Source organism: Trichoplusia ni, chromosome 4 (genome assembly GCF_003590095.1).
Source record: "Trichoplusia ni isolate ovarian cell line Hi5 chromosome 4, tn1, whole genome shotgun sequence".
NCBI classification, from domain to species: Eukaryota; Metazoa; Arthropoda; class Insecta; order Lepidoptera; family Noctuidae; genus Trichoplusia; species Trichoplusia ni.
The window spans coordinates 3029437-3051062 of NC_039481.1; the positions used below are offsets into that span (position 1 = coordinate 3029437).

A 21626-nucleotide genomic window follows, 5' to 3' on the forward strand; every position below is an offset into this window, starting at 1 on the left:
GACGTAGCACGGAGACCAGCCTAATATGCTTTCGTGATTAAATTCTTGTGATTACATCTTAAAATCTGAATTAATTTAGAGGTTCTAATTATAATTACTACGTAAGGTCCTTTCCGAAGCTTTTTAGTTAGAGGTCCAAGAGGTTCTATTTGTGGTAAGACCTGATCTTACTGGCGATCCTACTGACTAATTAGATATGAGACGACGAAGGCAACAATCTCATCTACGATTTTAGTGCACGTTTTTGTGTTTAGTTTTCCTGACGTTTTGAATTTTTAATAGCTGCAATCTGTGCAAGGGTTATGGATTTTTTTCATTTTTCCATATTTGTATCCAGATTTCCCCATGACTTCTTCCTGTACCATTTGTCAGTGGTATCGTAGAATAATTAAAACAGTACATCTAATATTGAAAGAGTCACACTTGCCAGTGACCAACCATAAGGCAAACGTTAAATCCATGCGAAAAAAATATAAATACACAAAAAAACACGGTTATCAATTGACCAACTAATGTCCAAAAAGTAGGTCAAATAGAAACTTGTAATGTTTCCTTTACCAAGCGAACCATTTTGACCAACTTTAGGTCACTGGGCTCATGTATCAACGTCGGTTTAGATGAAATCGGCGCTCGCATCCCGACCTCATATTTTGGGTTTAATTAAAACACAAATTTCATCAATCTACAACATGAATCTGCATCAATGCATTCTGTTGTTTCAATATCTTATATTTATAGTTTTATTTAGTTCGTTTGGGAGAAAGTTTTGCCGCGAATAATGCAATTTGTAAATAGTTGTGTATGTACCTACCTATAGCAAAGAACTATTAAAGGCTTACACTTTTGTATGTTATTTTATATCGTTGAAAAGAAAGACTGTACAAGGTCACGGTATACTAAACACTTAGCCAGCCGCTGATGGTGAGTAGTCTCACAAAAAGCTTCAATATGAACGCGAAGCTGTCATTTTCCAAAAGCATCTTATTGTTTCAAAGAAAGTGTGATTATGTGTATAACAAACTGCATGATGCGGACGCCCGGCTTCAGTCGACAGCTGACTTTACGATTATGTAGACGTTGCCTAATGATAAACACAATTCTTGCGTAGTAGCCAAACTGCCCATTGTAATCGCCATCTGTCACTTCAGTTGTCACTTGTCAACCATGACAGTTATGATAATGGAGTATTGGGTCAGGCGACAGGCATTGATTCTGCTGTTTTAATAAATAAACTTTGATGATAGCGTACTTTGCTAAAGTTTTGTGAGTAAGGTAATGTAGATATAGTATTGTGTATGTATAGCATTGCCCTAAGTAATTCTTTGCTAGTATTTATTTTGGGTTTTGGTCAAAAGCAATAGAATAATAGTTTTTCTCCTTTTAAATTGTGAATACATTGCATTAAATTATTCTTTGCTAGTATCAGTTCAAGCAATTTTAGATATCACACGTAACCAACCTTCGTTGTAGTTTCTACATAAATATACAGTAAAAAATTAAAACAATGTATGTAGTTGTATTTAAAGCATTTTAAGCGAATTAAGGACATAATGTTTACATTATAATGGCACCGGGAGATTGTGCCGGCGCGCGGCGTACCGCTATTAACCCTAGCTGTATTTTCACACTATAGCGGAATTCCTGGCATTGCCAACTAAGAGTTATATTTACACATTTAGTAATCGCATAATAGGATTATATTGTAACACCCCTGAATATTACATTTAATTACACCCTGTGTGTTAACGAAAATAGATTGAATGGCTTACTGATAGACATAATGGTAATGGAAAGTTTTAGACAAACACAAATCGAAATGACTACGGAATTTCTCTTTAGTCAAAAATCATGATTTATTTTTGTATGGGAGCCCCGAGACAATATACATCATAAGCAAAAATTCCAACTACCTATCGAAAAACCTGTTGTGATAAGAAAATAAATAATTTAATATTATTATCACAGCACATGGGATAAGCGCTAAAAATAAGCTTTTACTTTTACACCCGTTTCAACCATTAATTATGACATTATGACATATAACATTTAATAATCCGAAAACATAGTTAACATGTCACCAATACGTTCGAAATAACAACAAAAACGTGACATTTGTCAAAATTAACGATTGAAATTGTAAACACGATATACTTACTCGTAATTTCGAATGACAACAAATGAATGCAGGCTTGTTCAATTAAATACAGCTCGAGGCTTGATATTAATTCAGATATGTTGTGAACGAAATGTTAACTAAAGGATCTTGTTAAATAGTTCATTCATGAGGTATCTAATGTCAAATCAATAAAACTCAGGTGCCGATGGACAGCTGATCGGCCAAGTGTAAAAATTTAATGCCCCGGTACACTATCGATCGGCCTCCACGCGGCAGGGGAATTTCACAGTTTTTACTCCCAACACTAGCTGACTGTTAATACTCATTTACATTATACATTATACGATTTAGGCGACAGCTAACACTGGTCTAGCTCTGTAATGTTTGCTGAAAACTCGCTAATGGATATTTGTTCGTTTGCCTTAATTGCAAGTTTCGGTTTGAAAATGAATGCCTTTTTTTCAAGCGAATAAATGTATTTTATTTTTTATTTCAATTGAGTATTGAAAATATTTACCTAGATAAAACTGAAAAAAAGCCTGTTAAATTTACTACATGTTATATTAAGAGTCAGATACATCTAACAGTCAGCATTACTACTTTAATCCGAGAATTATTCAGAACTCCATTAAGAAATTTGCATTCTACCTCAAAAGATCTATTTATTTTAGTTATGTTTAACTTGCTTGTAGAATAAACTCACTAAAAACTTGTAGAAAGTATGATACAATACAAATTACACACACAACATTTAAGGGATTGCAAAAAATCGTTGAATAACTATGAATAAATATTCAACTATAACAACTCCCCAAACCTTTTAGCTAAAAACAAATGCATCACACTGTTTTCTAATAGTCGTGGGTGAAACATTATACTCAAACAATCCAAATATTTGTCACGCGTGTAAAACGTACGCGTGCTATGTGTTAACGTGTTGCAAACGTTCACAGATACAAGTGGTATTCATAAAAATGAAATTTTATGTAATATAGCATGGTTATAGGCAATTTACTTATTTAAGCAGAATACTGAAAAATCAAGATATTACATAAACAAAATAAAGCTTAACATGACATAACGCAACATAAAATTAAAATAAGAAAATTCATAGAAACATAGAAAGTATATTATGAGATAAGCATGTTACTGCTGTAACCAGTGTTATTTTTAACGTGGTTTACTTATTAGGCCGATGTTATAATTGAAACGACGTAAGAGTATGTCAATCTATCAGTAGATACCAATTGCTAATTACGGAAAACCCAATGAAGAATTTTTGTTAATTAGTTTTCAAGTTCAGTTAATGTGTAACCCATGTTAAGTATCAACGTAAATGCTGTTAATAAATCGTCGAATCTTTATTTTTTTGAAATTTGAATTTAGATTTGACATTAGTCCAATCATAACACATTATCTGCGGTCAATATCGTATTAAAAAGAAAAAACAAACAAGAATCATACCTCATGGATGTATAACCTTTAGTGACGTTTTAGTAATAAAAAATACTGTGAAAATAAAATATAAATAGAGTGGTACCAAGGCATCATCTCTACAAATGGAGTTAGAGCAATCTTCTCCTAATTCAGTCGCTTGCAAATCTCATCGCGGCCTCAACTTATTTGTGGCCGTCTCGGTCCACTCTGAAACGTTTTAAAACAATATCTTTTCTAGGCAATATCTAGGCTTTCATCTTAGTTTAATGGACTACTTTATAAAACAATAGTTTTCAATAACTCTATTTCTTCTGGAATAGATTTTGTCTTGTTGTTGTGTTTTTAAAATTTCAACTTTGATATTGTGATAAAATTTGCTTTTGACGTCGATATTGATAAACAAAGACTTTAACGAATATATTTATGTGATCATTCAGCAACAATATTATTAATACAAATTTTAATTACAACTTCTAATATAGGTAATAGTTTATGAAAACTCTCAAAGTGAATATTTTAGATGAAATTTCTTAGAAAGTAAAGCTCAAAGGAAAAACTTTATTACATAAACTTTATGGGTTCCATGCATCCAATAAATGTTTCAATTGATGCAAAAGAATTGTCTTGACAATGCAATAAGTATACGATGTGTGCTCCAGACGAAATTTCAATATGACAGAGATACAATATGATGACGTCAGAGTTACTGAAATAACATGTTTGGATTTCTATTCTAATACAAAATTGAAAACAAAAACTCATAAGAATTATTTTTTTACGTGAAGGTAAGTAATGCCTGTTCCTAAAATATTGTAAGTTCGATAATTATAACAAAATTTAAAATAACATCGAGTTTCAGTAGTTTAAGTAAATTTCATTGAATACCAAATTCTTGTTCCTGATTTATTTTACTTTCGTCCAATTGTATAGAGCCTTCAGTGTTGCAAGTTTAACTCGCACTTGACGGTTAGTCTAATCCAAATAATATGAGTTCTGTTCCTCTTCAAACATGGTAAATTCTTCAGTCTGCTAAATAATTTGTATTCATGGCGAAACTCGTTAGTTGCTGTCAATTATTTGTTGGGTGACGGATTTTTGTTGCAAAAGGATTTTCATTATTAGTTCGACTAGCCTTTAACGTGTTTCTTGTACTTAATTTTTTGTACTTCATAAAGTTGTAACATGTATAGTAAAGATTTTATTCAAATAACCTGCCTTTTAGCATTGCTTCCTGTTCTCCACTACCTTAGTAACTAAACAAAGCCCAATAACAACAATATATTCTATATTGCCGACATACACACATATACAAAGACGAAGAATACCAATCCTCACCAGCACATACGCATTTAAGTCAATAAGCCCAACATGAGTACAGCTGGAATTGTCTTATTTATATAATACCTTCACACATACCGAATTCTTCCTAATAGCCCACGATACTCGGACAATACATTATTCGGAAATATCATTCTTTTGAACGTACATCAAACAATGTCGGCATGAGGAATGGTTCTAATGAACTGCAAAAGAGAGGCCGATATGGGCCATCGCTGTATATATACTTTATATAATAGTTGTGCTTTTGTGAGGTAAGGTCGGGCATATCAATGTCAGTAATGTCTTAGACATAACAGCAAGGTAATTGATATTAGTATTATACAGTCATTTGTTTTATGGACAGAGGCAGGGAGAGGCAGATAATTAATTGTTGGAAGAAGTGCACTACTCGAAACATACTAGGTTACATGATACGTTTTAAGAATAATAAATGTCTTTTTTATGGTTAAAAATTGTGCGTGAAACTTACTTATCATTGGAGGGGTTTTCTTTCTTAAGTAGGTCTGTTTATCATTTGTAAAATGACCTTTTTTGTCAGTGTTAAATGTTTTATTGAACTGAACGAAGATATCATCATTTAGAAAAGGTGCAGGTATTATTACTTTAAAACTAGACATACAAAAGAAAGTAAAATCAGACTTAAGTTTGTTCAGAAAAAATAAACTAAAAAAGTCACTCAAAATTAAATAAAGTCCAAATTCATTGTCTATAACACAGACTCAAAAGAAAGTAAATTAGACTAGACTTTTTAAATCAAAGTACCTGGTATTAATCAGAGAAAAGATTTATTATAAGTTAAAGCCCAATTGGGTATGATTTCATTAGCTTCAGAAGAAAGCTAGATAAAATAATTGAGTTAGCAATTTATTAAGCTTTAGTCAATTGAAATAATTTAACAATTTCTAAGTACTGGCACTATGTATTGTTAAGTTCGCAGGTGTTTTCAAAACTTCGATTATTACTTTTATGTGTTGAAGTTTTCTATTTTTCATTGTGAGTTTAAAAAGTTTTATGTCATCAAGGATTTATGATCATAGTAAAGTTTCACGGTCTTTAATCTTTCAGAGTTGGCAAACTGCATTGAATGAGGTATTTTTTAGTTCTGTTAGAATTTAAGATTCTCCCTTATTTATTATTAAATAGATGATTTTACTCTACCATGGAACTCCTAAATTATAAGTTTTTATAGTTAATATATATCAATGTTTGCAAGTTAAAATGGCAGAATGTTCTAGGATTCTGAATGGTAGGTACTATAACCGCCATATCCCAAATGTCTGCATTCTGAGCAAATAACTACTCAGTTATGGTCAACCACCGTACACATTACAATTCACCTACAAACGGTTGATTTTGGTCCATTGCATTGTAGGTACATTTCGCTCCTTGTTAAACACTGGTACTTAACTGCATCTGTTTAGACTGGAAGCCGACCGCAACATAGTTGGGAAAAGCCTATTATGATGATTTCGTTACCGACATTTGTTGAAACTGTCTTGACGTACAAAAAAAAAACAAAGAAGTCATCTAGCCTTCTTTGTTATAGAAATTTATAACAGGTCTGCTTTTAATAATCATATCGTGATAAAAAAATATACGTGTGGCACTCGGGGACTGCCGCGGTAAAGCTATTGCATAAATACTTATACACCTATATACTTTCTCACAAACAGCTGATTATGTATTCGTCCGATTTCGGAGCAGTTCGTCTCGATTCGGGCGAGTTCCGTAAAGTCGTACAATACGTCTAATCGCATGACACACAGCGCCGTGTCGAAGACTGCCGAACTGACACGACGTTAGACGATGCACGGCCTTCAAGCCACACCTCCGTGCCCGTCGGAGTGGGGAGCGTGAGGTTTTTTCGTTACGGAATTTCTGGGTTTAGTCCCCGCGCTCAAGGCCTGCGATAGAAGCTATGCAATAGCTTGAATATCCTAACCACCTTTAAAAAATGGCAAGATATAAAACACACAACAAAAATGGTACAGATTAGAATACACAATAATTAAGTTACCAAAAACAGATAGGTACTCTAAAACTTTTCACTCTACACTTCGATATTATTATCCTTTCTCTTAATATATTTAATATTAATGCTATTCGAATAATCTGATAAACGCGAAAGTTCTTCATCTAATTATGTAAACATAAATTATGTTTGTATTTCGTTACTTAATTAATTAGGATTATGAATGAACAGATTGTTATGAAAGATTATGTTGAATAAAGGGAAGCTGGTGGGAATTATACATCGGCACAAATTCCATTTGCATTTCTCCGGGAACTAACGCTGTGGAATCGCTCAAATGTATTGTAAATGGAATGTCAAACTCACATCATTTACCTATAGAAAAAGAGTAGTATTCTTATACCTTGAAGATTTATTTCTACCGCCCCTCTCAACGTCGTTATTCCGACTCGCACTTGGTATTTATTCTAAAGTGATAATGATTTGAGAATTCAATTGTCACTACAGAGAACAAAAAATTTACAATAACTGTTATTATCTTTATCTATACTAATATATAAAGCTGAAGGGTTTGTTTATTTGAACGCGCTAATCTCAGAAACTACTGGTTCAAATTGATAAATTCTTTTTGTGTTGAATAGACCATTCATCGAGGAAGGCTTTAGGCTATAAACCATCACGCTGCGACTAATAGGAGCGAAGATACAATGGAAAATGTGAAAAAAGCAGGCAGGTATATATCATAACTTATATCTTCTACCCACGGGGACGAAGTCGCGGGCAACACCTAGTGTATTATAATCGGGAGACTTAATACAAATAAAATCAGTTGAATTTGCATTAGATTTAACATAAATTATTCAGATGCTAACAGATAATTTTATTTTGTAGATGACAGGACATCTTTCAGCCGTATCAGTTAGTTAAAATCTGTACCTTTAATGTCCTAATTAATTCCAAAATTATACTAAAATAAATCCTCTTTCCCCTAGTATTAACGTAAACCCCAATAAATGTACTAGTGTAAAACGAGACCAATTATGCAAATGTGTTTATTAAATCTCATAATCTTTTAACTTAGTGTTCCAGGATTTAATAACAATAAATTAAGCGTCGTAAAACATGTTACGGCTTGTTCAGGTGGGCTCTGGGCAGAGGTAATCAAGCCACGAGCCACGCCTGCGACTTCTACAAATGACTGGCCGACATAAATTGAGGGAGATCTCGCCAAGGGTTGAGTTGAACAAGCTTAGGTTACGCGACGCTAGTGGCCTAAACTACTTAAAGAAAAACTGTTGCATTCTGAAAGATCTGTCCGACCTTCTTGCTTCCATAGCATTTGTACTGAGATTGACTCACATCTATCTTTATTTGTGTCTAACTTTCATAATTCATGTGATAAAGCCAGGTTACAGCTCAATAGACAGTCATAGTATTAGGGTTCCGACTTTACTCTTTGGGTACGACCCTACTGGGTAAACCTATGTGAATAGTTTTGTCGCCTAGCATTATGTGTATGGTTAATATAATGAAAAAATGCAATATCTCCAGTTTGTTGTCAGTTTAACAACTAAGTTATTTATAAGTCACTCATGTCAATCATGTCTATTCGTTATGACAAAGCTAAAAGAATTTCATCTGACTTTCACCATGATATTTTCACACAACCCTGTCAAACTTGTCTGAACGTAAGCTAAATATGCTTTCACTATAATTGTGTAGAAATGTTATCATTATGCGTAATCTTCATAGCGAATGGGAACAAGGTCAGTCTGTGTTTTGCCCCTTGGATGTGAAACTACATACGTAGTAGGGGCAAAGCAAGTGTCTGAATTAAGGATACGACGAGTGCCTGTATAATAAGTTATATTATTTTGTTTTTCACTAGATTATAAACCAAAGAGTTAAGAAGTCGTCGGTAAATGAAGACTTGCGTTAAATCCTGTATTAACCAAAATTTCACAAGTAAACTTTTGAAAATATTATATTATATTATTTATCTGCTGGTGTGTGAAGGATGGCAACGCATTGCATTACACCGACACAAAAACTCGGATGACGTAGCACGGCGGTTCAGGTTTAGTCAGTAAGAGTCTGACACTACCCATTGCCTCCCCCGAAGGAGAGGGTATCCATGAGGATTCCCCCACCTTACCAAAAAAAAGGTTATTTTTCTCCGCTTGTATACTGACAACTAAATACTTTTTATTTCAATCGCAGTTGATGTCCACATTGAAGAGGACCTCAGACCGAAAAAAGGGTTAAACCGAGCGAAATGTTTTTGCCATAGTACGGTGACAAGTAGATATGTCAAAGGGTTGTGAAAACATTTCCCTACAGAGAAAATGCGACGACTTGGTAAAAGAATACTTGTGGACTACAAGTATGTTTCCCATTGGTTAGATGATGGTTAGACGCGTACATTCATGCCGTGGAATCGTCATTTTCAAGGTCCGTTTGAGAATAATGTTTTGAGTGCTGAAGTAATGAATAAGTTTTATTTCGTTTTCGTTGTCGAAGAAGCTCGGAAAAAGTTATCGTACCTACTTACACAACTAAAACTTTTCGAAGAAGTGGCTTTTACGTTATTTTGCTATATAATAAGCAATTGTTTTTTTTATAGTTTGTGTTTTATTGTTCTTGATGATTTTCTTTATGTAAGAAGAATATTTAGGTGATTAACGAAAATGTCTGACACCTGCCACTGTGGAGGAACGTGATTGCAAAAATCCGGAGTTAAATTTTCGTTCAAAGTTTATCTAAGCAACTCTTTAAGTACGGGTTGAACTTACAATACTGAGAGTTCCGGCTAAATGGGCTTCAGAATAAAAATCGGTTAGAAGCAACTTGACGCATTTATTTGTCAATAAATCTATGACTGTTACAAGCAGAGTCGCTTTTTCTTGGATCCTTATTTTTAAACGCACGTAAATATGTATGTCTTCTGTCAAAAATTCAACTGTCTATCTATCGTGGGTTATGAGATACTTAACAGATGGTCGGAATGACAAACGGACAGATGGTGCTTCAATAATAGAAATCCCGGAAAATAAACAATCTGCTATATGAACCGGCAAAAAAATCCTCAACAAACCTTATCTCTGAATCTACGATGTGTCAGTCTACGTTAGTTAGCACATAACAATACGTTGCGGCGACATTTATAGAGAATCGATTTAATGGTTTAATGCGGGCAAAGTTAAAAGCAGATAGTCATCGTTCATAGCGCCATCGACATTTTACTCGACATAAATAAATGGCATTATTGAAAAAAAAAATACATTTATCTTCATATGACATTTATATTTTATTTTTATTAGTTTAAAGAGTAAGCTTATCTGTGTGTGTCACCTTAGTTCTTAAACGGGTGATCACATTCAACTTTTTGCTCAAAGTACATATGTTATGCCATTGCCAAGTAATTTCAAAGCAATTTATTAGATTTTGGTGTAGCCATCCGTTTGTCCGTCCTTTACCAGGCTGTATCCCATGAACCGTGATTAGGTGCTCAAAAGTTAGTTTTTTAAATATGATAATTTTTTTTTTATATTTAATTATAAATTGTCTATAAAGATTCATAAATTCCTTTTACCCGAGTAATCCAAGAAATTCAACCTTGTGACGAAAATATTGTAATGAAGTTACATAGTTGACATTGTAGTGGCGCGGACGGCATGCAAGCAATTAAATAATACCATCATCTAAAACATTTTACATACTATAAAGCCCCTTTTTATAAACGAATAATTCCAGATTTCTCTATGTATACTGGCTGTAACTAATTCTTGCCCGTATTCGTCGGTTTCTAGAAAATATTACGTTAAAAATTCAATTTCGACAAAAATCCTGTAGTTGTCTCCCCTGATTTTGTGTGCTTTAGAATTAACTGGGTACATTATCATATAAATAAAATGTAAGTGATTATCTTTGGTCTATAATATCTATATACAACCATCTGCTAGATTATTAACAACATCCAAAAAGGTATTCCTCAACATTTACAGTTCTTCCAATTTTACCTTAATTGACTATTTCAAAAGAGCTACTTCAAAACAAAAGACATTTCCAAATCCCGTCAATTTGAAAATACATTGCACATAAATTGGTATCCATTTTATTTAACACTTCCAAAGAATATGAGCATCGTTATTGAAGAAAAAAAAGTTTACGAAAAAACATAAAAGCTTTGAATCATGTAAGTTAATGGTTTCATAAAGAAGACGCAATTTGTGGGGATAAAGGCGAGTGTTGTCTTTTATGCCAGCGGGAATGTTTGAGGGCCCTGCGTGGTGACTATACAAGTATTTCACGCGGCGATTACTGCCTCTGCGTTAGACTTGGTTAACTTGATGCCATATTAAATTATAAGAGATAGATAATAAGAAAATATTAACTCGAATGAAGGAAAGGAAAATGCGGTTAAGTATTTGTAAAATTTTCAAGATAAAATTATTTGATTTCAAAACTTGCCGGTACAAAAAATAATAAAGTTTATTGGTAAACAATAATCTTCTTCTAATATATAAAATTCCCGTGTCACGATGTTAGTTACCGTACTCCTCCGAAACGGATTAACCGATTTTTACCAAATTTTATATGTGTATTCAGTAGGTCTGAGAATCGACTAACATCTATTTTTCATACCCCTAAGTGTTAAGGGTTGCTCACGCTAAAAAAATATATTTAATTTTTTGGACGAAATTGTTTGTTTTTATTTTTTTATAATGTGGCCTTAAAAATACATACAACTAGAAATAATTTATTAGGCAAAACGACGTTTGCTGGGTCAGCTAGTTAATTATAATAATTAAACTCTTTAAAGCATTAAATCCAGAGAACTCTATTAGAGAGCGCCAAAAAGTATATCGGCATCTGTGTTTGACAGGAAATGTTATTAAAATATATTTTCTTTCCTAAAAAAATCAAGAACCCTACTCCTTTTTAAAAGTTAATTAGTTTTTAAGTTTTGTAAGAGAACTAATTAGTTATACTAGAACAATTTGAAACTGTAATTTTAATTCCTTAGCGCGTAAATGCTGTGACCATAATTGCTTTTTCTGAACTCTTGTGTATTTCGCTAAAATTTGTATTTTTTGATACATAGACGTTGAAAATAACCATTTGTAATAATAAACCATTAGTTTATGCAAACTTATCCTGTTCAGTAAGCATGCCTATCACACATGTCTATCTCAGTATTGAAAGACGCCAGAAACCGTTATATGATGTTAGATAAGAAAAAATAACAATCCATTACCGGATTTCTTGTGTCTTAAGAAAACAGTTGTCGGTTTCTACGCCGAACAAAAAAAAGAAGGAAGACGAAAACTTAGAGTAGACCAGTGGCGACATAGAATTTTTTTTACAAAGAAATTGTTTCACGTGAATTTTGTAATAGTCAGACGCACTAGAGTTTACTTAATACCTAAATAGCTATTAATTCTCCGACATTAAGTCTGATCAAATTGAATTATCACTCTTGATGAAATAGAAAAATAATAAATATGCTAAGAGTCCGTTCCTTTTCCAAAAAAAATTGTTTGACTAAATTTTAAAACTTCGTGTTGTAACTTAATTCAAAATCAGGTAAACAAAACAAAGAAGGTAAACTTTTAACTTTCAGCCTAAATAGTGCTATTTACTTACACTTACACAATCTTCGATACAAACATATTCAATGGATGTACTATGTAGTACGATATCGTCTTGGTTTTTGGTTCTCGGTTTGCAATACCACGTGATTTAATATCTGGAAAACACATGTACCAACAGTTTTTGATGTATAAATGTGGTGGTTGAAGAAGCGAGATGCCACGCTAAACGCTTTAGAGCGATGTCTCTCTCTCTTAAACACCTTCAAGTGTCAATATGAGGTGATAGTAGGCCCTTAGGTAACGCATATAAATTATATAAACTCCTACCTAACTACCTGAACTCGACATCTAGCGTAAAATACGAAAGAGAGTCTTAAATCCAAAAAAATGCGCACATGTTCTTCGAAAACACATCAGAATTTAAAAAGAAAATTAGAAATGCGATTATATTTTCATTACATCAAATAGTTCCATTTAAAATTCCACGTAACGACGGCCATTAGCAATAAATGAATGATTGTTTACCCAAAAAAGAGAGATAATTAAAAGGAGCTCGTCCTTAGACGTCAGGAGAATGCGGGTGTCGCGCAGAAACGGCGACAGACATCAATATTCAGCTTGTAAAGGGCTAATGAATAAAAGTGGGATCAATTTGTAGACGGGTCATTACCGTTGAGCCCTCACTAATTACTGGTCTTGGAATTTCCGGGGGATTCCTTGAGCTGGATCTCATTTAGCCGCTGATGGACGGGTGGTAGGCGGGGCGGGTAGGGGGGGGGGCTCGCATTCGTTTGACGCCTCATTTCGCAGCTACAGGTAATTCCACGTTTAACGAGGTGTTACATAGCTACTTCAAATTACAACTTACATCATTACACCAGTTTATTTGAATTTATTAAAACGTTTAACTGTATTTTTGTGAGTGTATATTTTTGTACTTTAATGTTCCCTGTCATTATTTGGTAAGACAATTCCTCATTAACTACTTTATTCATGCAACTTGATATTTAAATTTATCTTTACTAGAATATTATACCACCCGTTTATTTTAATTCTGATTGTAATTATTCAAAATGTTTTTGCTAATATGCAGTTCCATTACCTAGATAAACGCCTATTTTTCGAGATCGCGGCGATACAAATTAGGAACTAAAAAGAATACTACTTATATACTAAAGAAAGTATAATGTACCCAACTATACTCACGAAAATCTAATTAAGCATTATTTTCTATCTCCTAAATCCGAGGTAACTCGTCAAATTCAATTGCAGACCTAACTCGATTTCGCAGCGAATCCAATATTCAATATGCGATCTCAATTTCATTTTGACAAGCAAGTGGGTTTTTTATCGTCACCCATACGGAGCTGGAATCACGATGACAGAGTTTAAGGGCATCACGCTTTTGTACCGAGCTTTGCCAATCAGAGCACCGAAACGATTTTCTGGTCAATGAAACAACAAATTGCTTTTTTGACAAACGATTGAAGAACGCGGTGTCTAGTTTTTAAAGGTCAATAAGAAAGCAGGTGTATGTTATCTGTAACTAGCTGTTGCCCGCGACTTCGTCCCCGTGGGTAGAATATATAAGTTATGATTTATACCTGCCCTGTTTTTTTTTCATATTTTCCATTGTAACTTCGCTGATATTAGTCGCAGCGTGATGGATTATAGCCTAAAGCCTTCCTCGATGAATGGTCTATTCTACACAAAAAGAATTTTTCAATTTGGTCCAGTAGTTCCTGAGATTAGCGCGTTCAAACAAACAAACAAACTCTTCAGCTTTATATATTAGTATATAGATATAGATAATGTTGTTCCCAATATGGGTGTATTGAGTTTTCAAAATGAAGTTTTCGAAATCAATATCTAGCCTCTGGATTTATTTTCATTTGAGTCAAACAAGAAGCCGTATGTATGAGGAATAATTGTTACCTACAACAGTTAAATAGCCGGGAGTCTGATTGATAAAAAATGTTTATTCGTTTTAGGTACTTTTTGATCGAAAGGTGATTTCTACAAGAAAGTTTAAAATAGCACTACTAATAGTAATAAGTTGGTGGCAGCTGTCATTGAGTTCAGCTGCAGCCTCAGGCATGAGGCCTTCGGAGACAAGGCGCGGGATAACGCAAATCCCTGGAGAAATACTTTTTTTAAAAAGTACTATAAAGTACGTTCTTTTACATATTCTTGCTTTCTTTAAAAGTAAATGTTTTTTTACCCTCGATTAATCCTAGAAAAATAAAATTATTTTCAAATCACAACATTACAAAAATACACTTTTATCTCACGCTTTACGAACTGTCAAAATTTAAGGTAAAAGTGTATGAAAATGTAAAAATAATTCAATCAAATGCGGTAACAAATTTCCACGGAACTCTCGGCTATGTCAATAGGCTCGCCCGAGCGGCAGAATTCAATGATTGACGAAATGTGGGCAATGTTTGCATTTGCTCATAGCCCAGTGGCAATTGTTTAGGCGATTAAATACGGGAGAATGTTTGACTAGTGGTTAAATATGAACTGGTTAACATCAAGTTAAATTAGGATACCAGAAAACAAATTGTGTGAAACGAAGAAAAAACACTTAATTAATCAATTCCATTAATCTCAATACTATCAACAGGAACGAAAAAGGAACTTTCCAAATTCAAAATTGTCTTAAAAATCGATGACAATTTCGAATTCTTTATGAACGAAAAATACTCAATGAGACAAAGAAAAGTTATCAATTTTAGCCTTTACACGTTGTGAATTTCAATGTAAAAGTACCAGCACGTAGGTATGTTTACATAACGTTGGCATATTGACACGGAAACGAATGCCCTACATCAATCATATGGCCGAAGTACAACTTGATGGCAAATCAGTCCTCTTTTATGACTCGGCCTAATGCACCCCCCTTTCACACACTCATGAAACACTGAATAGATGACGTTTCATTTTTAAAATCTGAAAATATCTTCATGATAAATGACGCGTAGGTGAATATGAAAACGTGGACATTTAATTATCATAGCCAATCAACTAATCGGATTTCATATTCAATTATTCATTCGGAGTAATTAAGTAAGGAATAACACCCCCCTTTTTGCGTTGAACATAAACAAATGCAATTAAAACTCTTGTTATGACTACACTTTATTTAAGAACTGTATCTGCGTGTTTTATTGTTATTCACTTTTAGAGTATTAGCAAATAAAAAGAAAAAATAATGCCATAACCCAAAAGCGGTTATACCATTTTAGATATTTGTCGCGAATTGTTATTTGGTACTCAAGTCAACACAGTAAAAGTTTCATCAAACAAATTCGGACGCAACCCTTAGATATAAAGCCTCCTTGGACAATAACCGCAAATTTTAAAGACCCTTCTGTTAAATTAGAAACATGATTGCAAACTTTGTAAGTCATTTTTGTAACCGCTTGTAGGTACTACGATGCCATACCTATGATGATTAGTTAGATTATCAGATTATTTACTACTGGTAACATAGACGTAATAGTTCATAATAATTAGGTTTGCATTATACTCTGGTATTACTGGTATACATTACTTAGGACTAGATTGAATACAGCTCAGTATTCACATGCGAAGGCCGCATATTCAATAAGCATAGGACCTCTCTTTACCTTCTATTAACATTTTAATGATATTCTTAAAATGTGACTCTGTTTGTTTAGATTATCTAAGTCCGTTTTATACAAAAAATATTGACTTGTAAATAACATTCATGTAATCTATGCCTCTCCAAGAAAACAGATTTTACAGCCCATACTTTTAGTTACATTTGAATAAATAACTGAAAAGTATTTTTATCCGAGTACCTATTTTTGTAGAGTTCAAAAGTTAACGAAGCACGTCTATATGCTTTATAATGGCGTTAATTAGAAGTGAATGAAATAGTCTTTTAAGATCTTGTACCTTTTATGAAGAGAAATGGAACCAAGGAGCCTACTACCATCTCTCCTTCTAATATCGTTGTATTGTGAAAGGGAGATGTCGCTCTACACCGCATAGCCCCGTCCTGCTCCCACAGATGCATAGGTCATTCTTTAAAAGGAGGTGGTAGGCCTTTATAGTTGGCTATTGATCAACTATTGAAAAGTCGAGAAGAGATTACCATTAATAGGTGTACTGTATGGTTTAAGTTTCATTTACGTCATTCCTTTTCAATTTCAATCTATAGGTACTCCATTTGCTACAAATAAAGACGACTTAATTTTAATACACCAAGATTTTAAATAATATTTCTAGTATTTAAGCAATTCAAAATATTATTGAAACACTAAATCTGTATGTTCTTAACACTGAAAACGTAACATACACATTTAATCTTTAACTATCACAATTACTCGAACAATCTACAATTTGCTTAGTTGTAGGTTGTGCTATTTCCAAAAGCTTTTAATATCCTGCTGTTTTTGGGTGTTGGTGTTTACTTTGTCAAGCGAATGCGTAACAAATTGAGGACCGAATGAGATGAAAATATACTATGAGTTATAGACAATACTTTCATGCAGCCTGATGATGGAGGGTAGAAGGACTCGGTTATAAATTTATGACTATTAAAACCGGTGCTTAAGCTTGATTTTGTTTATTATTGTTTTTTGTTATATAGAAAAAAAAACATCATCTGTGAGAATTTCAAGAGGCTCACGGTCTCTGTTGGTCAATCAAAACGCTGTGTTGATCTTAATTGAGACACTGCTTGTTCATGGACAGACAGACGGACAGGCAGCGGTGCTTCATTGATAAGGTTGTGTCTTAAACCTTTGCGTGAGTAATTTTAAAAACGGTTTAATTTCTTGCCAGAAAATTTACACTCTTAACAATTTCTACTAATGGCACTGAAAATTGTAGTCAATCTGAAAATGCATCAATCAGCTTGCAAAACTCATGCTAACCAAAAGTAACCATGCAACAGAGCTTACAGTTAAAACTTTTCCAAACTAACTTAATTTCAGGTCGTAAATTTGCAGACGGTTGGCATTCCAAATGAATGTTACTGGAAGCCTTGACACGTTTGAACACTTTGAGTTACTAAACGGTACGAATTCCAAGGCAAACGGCGCAGATTGATGATGCAGATTATTCCGAAGATCATTCCATGAAATATTTGCTTGATTGACAATAGTTTAGACAATAGGAATCTTGGACATTCCTATTGTATCCCTTCCTCTTAAACTATGACTGTAGCAGTTATTTATGACTACACAAATTGAAGCGTTATAAGTTTGACGTGTCTGCCTGATTGTTTGTTTAGTTTATTTTGAACCATGTGCGAGTGTCCTTAGATATGTTTCATAAAAATCGGGTATGCTGTTTAAGTTGTGGGGGTTGAAAGTGAATAAAAAATATCCTCTAGTGGAGGCTCAAATGAAAGCGGACTGAAAAAGAATATTGATGACTTAATCAAGAGAGTTCTCAGCTTAGTTTGATGAGAAAAAGGGACGTTAAGGTGATGAAAGAATGAGATATCGACGTATGGTTGTCAAGCCAGTTTGTCAAGACTACGTCTCACAATTTACAATTCTGCTAAAGATGTCATATGGGCTTTTGTAGGGAGGTCTCTTATTTTTTAATTTTACCCGTTGTAGTGCAGTATCTTCACCTTACTTACTAGTGTGGACTGTTATTGGTTTCTCTATAACATTTGATAATGAAAATAACGATGTTTGCTAGATAATTGTGATTAAATTTAGTATCAGATGTTAATTAAATGTTCCAATAAGGCTTAGAAGCATTCCCGCTTCGAATATTACTGTTCCCGAATATAATCATGGAATTTATGGTAAGAGCTTATTAGAAATTGTAACTACTTAATATTATATTCAAAGATAAATGATTTAGCGCGGAGAATATCGAAGTTCTGGATTTGTATCTTTTCTGGACGTTTTACATGTTAATTTATATTGCCTATGACATAAAAAAGGGTATTTAAGTTTTAAAATGATCGTAGACCATTTTATGGAGGATGATAGGGCTAAATATTACAATAATACCTCACACAGAAATACTCACCGGTACGGAGACAAAAAGGTAAATAATTAATGCAATGTTTATTTTTATTTGGTCTCGTAATGTTTCGATTTTAAGTAGCTTACATCCGTGCTATTAAATCTTAGAAACTATAAACTAGTACGGTAATATTATTTCAAAAACTACTGAGTTAAACTTGATGGAATTAAGGGACCAAAATGACAGCAAGTTCAATAAAAATTTAAAAAAGTACAATATCAGTCCATCCACTAAGACATTATAAGGCCTGTATTTTTATTATGATTGTTAATCAGATAATCATAAAAAAGCGTATTGAAAAATACAACTTTTGAAGTCGGTTGATAATTCATTGAAGTTGCGAAGCTGTCCAAGTTTTTGTTTTAAATATGTACGAATGTTACTTGTAAAAGTTTTCAATGACACCCTTGAGGAAAAGTAGTCATACACGAGTTACGTTATTAATGTGATTAGAAATTATTAGCCTTAAAATAAATGTATGAAGTTACTTTTACATTTTTGGAACTTAACTTTTCCTGAGTTTATTTAGGGATCTTTCTTTCAAAAGATGAAGTGAGAAATTTATTCCACTTTTTAAGGGAGTTATAATTTATATTTTAATCTTTATCTGTATATCTATAATTCTATTGTACTACGAGTGTTAAAATCATTGACGAACCTCTCCCATAAAGTTGGGCCGATTTAGGTAAATTTTATTTCTGACGAAAAACTTAGTTTAAAATTTAGATTTTGGGTTTGTACTGCATTTAGGTAAGCATAAAATTTATATTTACATTTCAAAAGAAGTCATTACACTCCGACAGAGTTCGTACGGCAATTATAATTATTTGGTATATATTTTCACATTGATAAAATTATAAATCACAATATATTTTTTATTGAAACACTTTTTCAATAAGGTGAATTTCAATAATGTAAAATAACTCCTTCAAAGTATGTTTCAATGTTTTATTTAGTGCTGGCATCTAATACTTGACTACCTTTTGTATACTAGCGCGTAACTTATACAATCATTTCAATGTATATTATGATGATAGTTCCCTCTGGTACATAAAAAGAGTTCGTATCAGAGTCCCTACACGTGAAGCCGTTTGTGGTCATTTAGAAACTAGTCCACGGGCCTTGTCATAACTGTTTCTGTGAATAGTGGGCAGTTTCCTTGAATTCACGCTTGTTTGTTGCGGGTAAACGACGCTACGTCACAACTTCATACCGTATGGAAAACATGGCGGCTATATTATTTTTTTAATTCATGAAAAATTTATCTGTGAAAGATTTTCGTATAATTTGTATTTATTTATATGTTAAAGTATTAGTAAAGTTAAATTCATAATTCTGCACGGTTCATTTTAATTTTAAAGGTTGGATGGATTCAAAAAATATGTTTAAAAAAAAATACTAATTTAAATTGATTAAAAAACTTACCTTGAAGAAGACAGTAAGCACAACAACAATATAGTCATAGACTAACACGTTAATAATACTGGTGTTATTAAAACTACTCAAAACTTTATAACATGAGATTATAATGTATTGCTTTGCAGCCTCACAATTACTAAAATAGGAGATATTAGTATTACTTAAGTAAAGTTTAGTTAGTTGTTAGTTGTACGACAGCATGTTTGGATACATGGCGACGCGTGTGCGGCGGCCGGCGTCGCGCGACTATCTGCCGCGGCCCTAAGCGCGGTAACTTGCAATAACTTTGGACTTTTGGCGGCTAAGTTGGCTTGAATGTTAGCGGCGGTATTGCGTTGTTCTGTGCGTTCGTTGTCACGAAGTTTTTTTTTAAATTTCATTTTATTATAAATGGTGGCTGGCTTGAACTGGATGTGTAAGGAGCCAGGTTTGAGGGGAATCATGGGGGAGGCCTTTTTCATTAATAACGGTGTTAGTTTCCACTTCCACTTGTTATTTGTTGCCTGATTCTCTTCTACATGTCTCAAACAATTATCTATATCGTCTTTCAGTTATATATTATTGTCTATTTTAATTCGGTTGAGTTTTATTTTTTCGGTTGTATAACAATTTCTTTGGATTCCTTTTTCAGATTTAACAATAAAACCTTTTTTTAAGACAGAGCTAATCGCAATTAACCTCATTTACAGAAAACAAAACAAAAAACACATTTTTGAAGCCAGAACCGCAAATCGGACATTTTTCTTTTTTAAAGCCAGGAATACATCACGCCAGCCAGCTGCTATGTACCATTGTTTAGGCCATCAGCCTAATGAGAAGCAGTTCATCATGAGCAATGAAACAAGACGAACTTGGGTGAAAATCATATTGAGGAAAAAGTGTAAACATTTTTAAGTCGTTCTTAAATATTATGCGGTCTCTGTCACTCGTAGGTGAAAAGTTGAGATAGAGCGTGTGCTCAACAATGATTATGGTGAAGAACTTGTTAAAAATGTACGTACACTTTTTAATAGTAGGCACTACCCTCTTTATACTATAAGGCGTAGCGTTGAGAGATAAATTAAAGACGAGATCTGCGGTAGCACTCATCATTTATTAATAAGACAATCTAATATATACGGTTACACACATAAGCAAATAGGTACATGATTACACACACTTAACTATACACTACAATACAACGTTTTCACTGGAGAACCGTTGACAGGGACATAGTCTATACATGTAAACTCCTTTTATACTAAATTTTATTGAAAACAACACAAATACATTTATTGTGTATTGATTAGTGTGATTACTCCGTATAAATTTGATATACTTATATTTTACCTGCTCACATAATTGTAATCAGACACTGATCAGTTTCTGAAAGCAGTAACTTCATGGTGAGCGTACTAGTCGTGTCTTGGCCTGTCTATAGCTGGGATACGAATCACACGAGTGACTAGATGTGAACCTTCACGGCCGTGGGTACGCCGCCAGCCAGCGGAGATAATTAAACATTATCTTTGTATATACTATCGATATCGATCGATACGTTAGATATCTTGGCTATGCTACTGCTGGTGTTGTTCGATTTTTGAATTATAATTGATGCGTCGTATGATAATATGCGTCTACAGGAATTCGTAGTGAAGTCGCTTAACGATTTTTATCGATTATTTAAAAATATCGAATTAGTTTGTAAAGGAAATTATATTGGAATGATAGATTTTTGAATAGGTAG

The 21626-nt window shown here is 33.4% G+C and overlaps 1 protein-coding gene across 1 annotated transcript in view; it reads right to left on the bottom strand.

The window, feature by feature from the left end:
• The window catches only part of LOC113492550, a 44951-nt gene extending 24770 nt beyond the window's left edge, over positions 1-20181 (bottom strand). The window contains exon 1 of the mRNA XM_026870045.1: positions 19907-20181. The gene's annotated coding sequence lies outside the window, so the exon portion shown is untranslated. The remainder of the gene's footprint in view (positions 1-19906) is intronic.
• Positions 20182-21626: the final 1445 nt, after the last annotated feature.